The sequence below is a fragment of the Tupaia chinensis genome, unplaced genomic scaffold (genome assembly GCF_000334495.1).
Source record: "Tupaia chinensis unplaced genomic scaffold, TupChi_1.0 Scaffold000093_1, whole genome shotgun sequence".
NCBI classification, from domain to species: Eukaryota; Metazoa; Chordata; class Mammalia; order Scandentia; family Tupaiidae; genus Tupaia; species Tupaia belangeri.
Window position 1 is genome coordinate 9,061,174 of NW_006159555.1, and position 7,549 is coordinate 9,068,722.

Here is a 7,549-nt window from a genome sequence, read left to right on the forward strand (position 1 = left end):
GAGCATATGCACACATGCCCAAGATTCTGATGGGATGGAGAAATGGATGAAAAAGGATTGCCATGAAGTGCCCCAACATCTCACTAGGGTGGTATCAGAGAAGGCCAATAGGACCGAAACTTTGATCTCCATTGATCAATAATGAGCCCCTTATCTTCATTTCCACTCCCATCCATGGTGTCAGTGTAGACAATGTGGGCATCCTGGCCTTCCACCACCACCAGACAGTAACAAATAAGTGCAAAAAAAACAGAAAGAAAGAAATAATAAAGATAAAAGTAGGAAACAATTAAATTCAAACAGAAAAATGAAAGAAAAGAATCAATAAGGCAAAGAGTTGGCACTTTGAAAAGATCAATGCAATTAGCAATCTTCTAAATAGTCTGACAAAATTAAAAGAGAGAAAAACATAGGTTGCCAAAATTTAGTATCCAAAGGAATGCCTGACTATATCAAAAGATAATTTTTAAAAATGCTACAAACAACTCTTTACACAAAAATTTGAAAACTTAAGACAAAATTGATCAATTCCTTGAAAAATACAAACCAATACAACTTACTCAAAATGGAATTGAAATTTCAAGTAGCCTCATAACTATTTGAGTAAAATAAATAGGTAATTTTTAAAAACTCAAGAAAAAAATTCGAGGGCCAGATGGTTTTACCAGAGAATTCTACCTAATGTTTAGAGAAGAATTAACAATATTTCTACACAATAATTCTAAAAAAAAATAGAAGAGGCAGGAATACTTTTCAATTAATTTTATGAAGCTCATATTATCCTGACACTAAAACCAGAAAGACAATAAAAAAATTAACAAACAAATAAATAAACAAACAAATAAATGAATAAAACTACAGAATATAGATGCAAAAATAACAAGTAGAATTCACCAATATATAAAGAGAATTACATATCATTACCAAGTGGAGTTTATTCCAGTGAACCAAGGCTGGTTCAATATTTGAAATTCAATCAATGTAGTCTATTATATAAGTGGGCTAAAGGGAACTAAGTGACATGGTTATATCAACAATACATTAAAAACAATGACAAATTTCAACTTTAAAAAATTTTTTTCAATGTAAGGATGTCCACTCTTACCATTCTTAATCAGTATAATGTTAAAAGTTCTATCCATGTGATAGTCAAGAAAAATAAGTAAAGGTCATACAGATCATAAAGGAAGAAATAAATGTTTTAAGGTGACATAATCATCTTCATAGAAAATGTCAAGGAATTTACCAAAAACAAACAAACCTCATAGAACAAGTAAATTAATTCAGCAAGATCAAAGAATACATAAATAAATAAATATCATTTACATTTCTACACACTAGCAAGCAATATACAAACACCAAAATTTTAAATTGAATATCATTTGCAGTTGCTCAAAACAATGAAATACTTAGGTGTCAGTCTAGCAACACATGTGCAGGATACGAGTGTTGCAAACTGTACAATGGGGACCAGCAATTAGCGTAATGGCTATGTCACTGGACTCCCATGTAGTCAACCGGGGTTCAAGTTCTGGACCCGGTGGCTTAAACTCATGCCGGGTGCGTGTGTGTGTGCATGCCCAAGACTGGAGAAGAAGGAATTGTAGTGTGGCCATCCCCGCCAAGGGGTGATTTCTCACTTTCTGTCTCTCTGTCTCTGTCTTTCTAGTGCGCACACACACCCTATAGCAAAAACCTCTCCCCCCCCCAAAAAAAAAAAGAAATCTGTACAATGGAGAGAGGAAGAGAGGGAAGGAGGAAGGGAAAAATAGGAAAAGAAAGAAAAAAAGAAGGACTAAAAGGAAAAAGAAAGGGAAAAAAGAGAGAGAGGGAGAAAAATCTAAATAAATGGAAAGATAAACTATATTCATGAATCAGAAAAATAAACACAGTAAAGATATCAATTATACTCAAATTAATATGCAAGTTTAACACAATTTGAACCAATATCCCAATAATACATCTTGTACAAACAAACAGGATTACTCTAATTTTTGACATATTTATTGGTTTATTGATTAATCAATATATTGGCTCATCCACTCATTTATTGATTCATATTCTCTGATGGCATTCAGAGCAAATCAAATCCCTTACTCTATTTAAATTACATCTTTAGGAATGAAGTGATTTCTCTTGATCTCGATGTGAAATGTGCTGTGACTTAGGCTGATCTTTTGCTACACCATTTCCAAAACATACTGGCATGATAAATAACAGATTTTTTTAAATGCCATATATTCTAAAATTTATGTGGAAAGTCAAAGGAACTAGAATAGTAAGACAATTTTTAAACTAAAAATAAAATGTGAAATCATGCCAGGCACATGTACGAGTATGCCCAAGACACCAGAAGAGAATGAAGAAGAGTTGGCAGCATGGCCATACCCCTTGTGGGTCTGATTTTTCACTTTCACTTTCTGTCTCTCTCTCTTTCTCTGGTGAGTGCACCTGCCTTATACCATAAACCGAAAAAAGAAAAAATGTGATTGACAGTTTTTCTCTATTTCTTTTCAACTAGTGATTCTCAACTTTGGCATATGGATGTTCCAGTAAACTTCTAAATAATACTGAAACTTGAGTCTCGGCCCTGAAAAAAATGGAATAGATTGCTCTCCTACTATTCTAATGTTCATCCATATTTGAGGGCTAGGATGTAGCTGACGTAAGAAAAAACTGCGGAGATATTGATTTGGTTCAGCAAATCATACTAGCATGACTTACTCATAAACCTAAAAATATGACAGCCAATATTGGCCAGAATGGAAAGAAATAGCCATTCTCATTCGTCACTACAGAATAAACCCTTCTAAAGGGCAAAACGGTATCTCTGTGGAAATATTCATAGACATTATCCTAGCAAGTCTTCTTCTAATAATTTGGCCTAAGGAAAAATTATGAATGAGTAACTATATTCAGCTACATAATGTTAATTATCACATTGTTTATAATAGGCCAAAACTGGTGACAACCTCAATGCCCAATAATGATGGATGGGGTAAATAAATAATTCCGTCATACATTATAATCATGGAATATGACAAAGTCATCAAAAAAGAGAACTGTAAAATAATATGAGGAGTGCTGGCATCTCTGGGAGGCCGCGCCGCCCCTCTGGCGGTGCAACCACTCCTCCACCCGACCTTTCTCCCGCCCCGGCGACAGGGCACGCAGGTCGAGATGCAAATAAATAAATAAATAAATGAAAATAATATGTAATCGTATGGAAAGATGTGAACAACCATCGACCTGTCAGGAAGAAATTACTAAACAGCATGAATATGGTCACATTTTTGTTAGATAAGCGTATGTGCATTCATGCATAAAAAGAGACACCAAAATGTTCTCACTGGGAATTTCAATAAGGTAAGCTTAGAAGTATTTCTTTATGTTTGCCTATATTTGCAAAGTTCTCAAAACAGACATACATTAATGAAAAAAATAAAATAATATAGTTTCTTATTTTAAGAAATACACAAGAAAATGGCCAAACATAGGCCAGCAAACATGGGTGAAAGATGTGGTTCAGAATCTAGTCTCAGACTTCAACTAGGAAAAGTCAAGAGCAAATAAAAATGCCACTTAATACTTTAATTAATACATGAAAATCAAATAAACAGTCAAGGTTCTGGGAGATGGAATGAGCAACTTAGTCATGAAGGGAATTTCATATAATCCCAAGGTGTTTCAAGTAATATTTTTCTGAACTGTCCTTACAGAGCATTTGCCTGGGCAACATCTCTTGCCCCACAGCCTAACAGCAGTCTTCCTTCTCTTTGCCCATGTGGGATTCTTTTCTGAATGTTTATTGAGCTTGATCCTATGTCCAACATAATGCTCTGATGTAGCGAGGCTCCCAAATGGGTAAGGTGTATTTGATTTCTCAAACATTCTGCAATCTAGTGCAGGAAAATTGCACAGATAATTTTAAAAACTCTTTATACACTTCACCCAGATTCACTAGTTACTATTATTTGGCTACATCAGTATTACCACTCTCTTTCTCTCTTCACATACACGTGTGTACAATTTTTTTCTTTACCTTGTGAGAAAAAAATGATAGATATATTTCATTCAATATATGTGTTTGAAAACAAGGACATACAGTTATATAACCACAACACAATTATAATTTAACACTGATATAACATTATCAAATTACAGACCTTATGCAAATTTCACCAATTGTCTCAGTAATGTGTTTATTTCTTTGTATTTTTTTTTTCTGGTCCAGAATACAAGCCAGGATCACACATTGCATTTAGTTTTTGTTTCCCCTTAGCCTCCTCTAGTCTCCCTTGACATTTTAAAGAGTATAGGCCATTTATTTTGAAAACAGTTTCTCAATTTGGGTTTATCTGAGCTTTCTCCTGATTAGATTCAGGTCATAAATTTTTGGCAGGAACAATACCTAAGTGAAGTTATGTCCTCTTCAGTGCATCACATTAGAAGGTACATGGTGGCAATTTGCCCCGTAGAGTCTATCCGCAAATGTACAAAATTCAATAAATCTTTACAGCTAGAAGTTTCGCAATGTATTTTTGGTAGAATAGTTTAATATTCCTCTTTTCTCCCTTTGTGTTTTGCTTAAAAGAAAGAATATAAAAGAAAGAATAAACTTATGTTCACAAAGAAATCTGTACATGAATGTTCACAGCAGCTTTATTTGTAAAAGCCAAAGCTATTAATAGCCCAAATGTCCTTCAGTTGATGAGCATTTAAACAAATTGAGGTGCATCTATGCCATCAAATACAATTTCAGAAATAAAAATAATTAACTATCAATACATTCAACACCTCGGATCAATCTCCAGGGAATTGTGCTCACTGGAAAAAAGACAATACTAACAGAGTTTATTATTTCACCCATACAATATCAAAATAACAAAATTATAGAAATGGAGAATGGATTAGTTAGTTGTTGCCTTTGGTTGTGAAGAGGAGGCAAGGGGGGAGAATGAGAAGGATCCTTGTGGTGATGGAACTATTTAGTATCTTGTCTCTAATGGCAAACTTAGCATCCTATATCTGTTATAAAATTGTACACAACAAAATGCACACAGACACACAAATGAATACAAGTAAGACTGGAGAAATCTGAGTAATATTGTTATATTGTATTGATATCAATATCCTAGTACTGATTTTGTATGATAGTTTTGCAAAATGTTACCATTGAAAACCAGGCAGGTAAAGGACACACAAGATTTCTACTATTTCTTATACTACATAGGGATCTATCATTAGTTTAATAAAAACTTCAGTTTATTCAAATACGCAGCTAGTCACAGCATAGCTCATTCATAAAAGCTAATTAGCCTAACAAAATCATCTGTACAGTCGTAAGATAAAATTTATGGTAGTTCCCACAGTTTTCTCTACCTCGCTTACTTTCTAATATATTTATATTAGGCTGCTCATTTCTGTGGCATTTTTTTTTTATTTCTTCAGTAGTTAATTTTTTGGTGTTTCTATATAATCCCCAGTATAACATGTATAATTAGCTTTTTGGTTAATTATTGCTAGTGGTACTTTTAATGGTCTTTGTTATTGTTTCATTATGAAAGAACAGAAGAAATCTGTAATAAAATGGTTTTCCAAACAAAGAAAAAAGTGATTATAGCTTATGAGGAAAAAATTGTAAACATTCTTGCCTGTGGTATTTGGTCATTCATTTTAACACTGCCAAGCACTATTTTAGGTGCTAAAGATACAATGGTAAGTTAAATAAAATTCCTATCTTCATGGAGGTCACAGTGAAGCAGAGTAGAAGATAGGCAGACAATTATATATCATTTAGTACTGAATACTGAAAAGAAAAATGTATCTGAACCATTACTGATAGCGAATGAAAGAGATGCTGATGTAGATAAAGTGGTGGTTCGACAACTTGTCTGAAAAGATGAATTTGAACAGAGACTGAGATGACATGGTAGAGAATAAATGGTATGTAGTTCATAGTTACTGAGACAAAATTAATGGCTCTTTCAAGACAGATGCTTATTAATTCTTGATTCCCAGATTAAGTAAGAAAGAAATGAGTCCTTAACCAAACTTCTTTATCTTTCAACCAAAATGCTATTTGGCTAGAAGATGAAAAAGAGTCGAATACTTAATACTCACTCTTTCATTCCCTATTCTTTGATAGTTTGTTAAAAGTTTGTCTAGTTCTTTAAGAAAAAAAAGAAACACCATTTTAACGAACAATACAATTAAGAGATGCATATGTTGGAAACTCACCCCCTTTGAGCTACTATGATGTTGGCCTTTTTCCTGATTTGAGGTCAATAAAGTTATGGTGTTGTGTCTCCCAGGGAAAATACCTCTATGTAACATCATTTGACTCACTCTGGCTTCCCTGAATCCTCCTAAGAAGCTCAATCTGCAGATTACAGCAAGTTACTCCTTTTCAATTAACTCTCTTTCAGATTTGATCATTGTCCTTGTCTTCATTTATGTCAAATGGTGCTCCCTGTGGATACAGGCAGCTGGTTATTCTAGGCTAACTCAGATAAACCTTATTAAAATAACCTCCTCCCTTGTGCAAACCTATCCATCACCTTCACCTTGGCAGGTCCTTCTCAGCCTATGTGGTTGGCGCCATCTCTAGGTCCCAAATGGTAAACCTCCCCCTGCCCCAAGACTGTACCATCAGCATCAAGACACTATTTACAAGGCACAAAATGCATATGGAAAATTTGAGTAATTTGCTACTTTGAAAGTTTAATTCCATCCAGGAAATGTTACCTGAACAAATAAAGATTCTGGGGAAACAGGTTCTAGAAAGTAGGATGGCTGCACCTGAAAGGTTTCCTTAGAGACAACAGGGTATATTCTGGAGTAGTTTCAGGTATCTAGACCCATACAATGTCAGATCAATGCTTTGTGAGGAAATTCCATAGCAAGTGACATGACAGGGATATGAGATTTTGAGATCTGACAAGCCCCACATTCAGCATAAACAACTATGTAGGAAGATGGAAACTAACATTTTTTGTTCAAAATAGAAAATCACCTTAAATGAAAGAGGAATCAGTTGTGGGAAAGGGAGGTCACTGAAGCCCTAAAAACCTTCCCTAGCCCCTCCTATCACCTCATTCCTAGTTATGAGTCAACTCTCTGACATTAGAAGTGATCCTCATTGTTCTCTGCGTGCACATAAACATTGGGGTTATAAAGAGAATGGCCAAAGAAACAGCCCCTTGTTCAGTTTGCATGAGGATTATTCTACTTTTGTAAGGACTGAGCTAGGTGTGGTAAGATAGCAGGTCTCTCATGGCCAGTGAGGAGCTATGATCAATATGAGTCCTAACATGGATTGGTAGAATCCTTGGAACAGGCCAATCATCTTCAAAAAAGGCGCAATCAACTATCTTTAAAAAGTCACTGGAGGAGCCAGCAGGTAGCATGGTGGTTAAGGCACTGGACTCCCACATGGCTGACCCTGTTTTGAGTCCTGAACCTGGCAACTTGTTTTCTCACTTTTCCTTTCTCTCTCTTTCTCTCTCTCTCTCTCTCTCTCTCTCTCTCTCTCTCTCTCTCTCTCTCT

General features: G+C 35.0%; 1 long non-coding RNA gene across 1 annotated transcript in view; it reads right to left on the reverse strand.

Annotated features, from left to right (window-relative positions):
* Window positions 1-4,560: 4,560 nt before the first annotated feature.
* Window positions 4,561-7,549, reverse strand: part of LOC102471616 (uncharacterized) — a 3,518-nt gene continuing 529 nt past the window's right edge. Inside the window, exons 2-3 of the long non-coding RNA XR_333773.1 lie at window positions 6,241-6,472; window positions 4,561-4,586 (exon numbers count right to left, since the gene is read on the reverse strand). This is a non-coding gene — a long non-coding RNA (uncharacterized LOC102471616). The remainder of the gene's footprint in view (window positions 4,587-6,240; window positions 6,473-7,549) is intronic.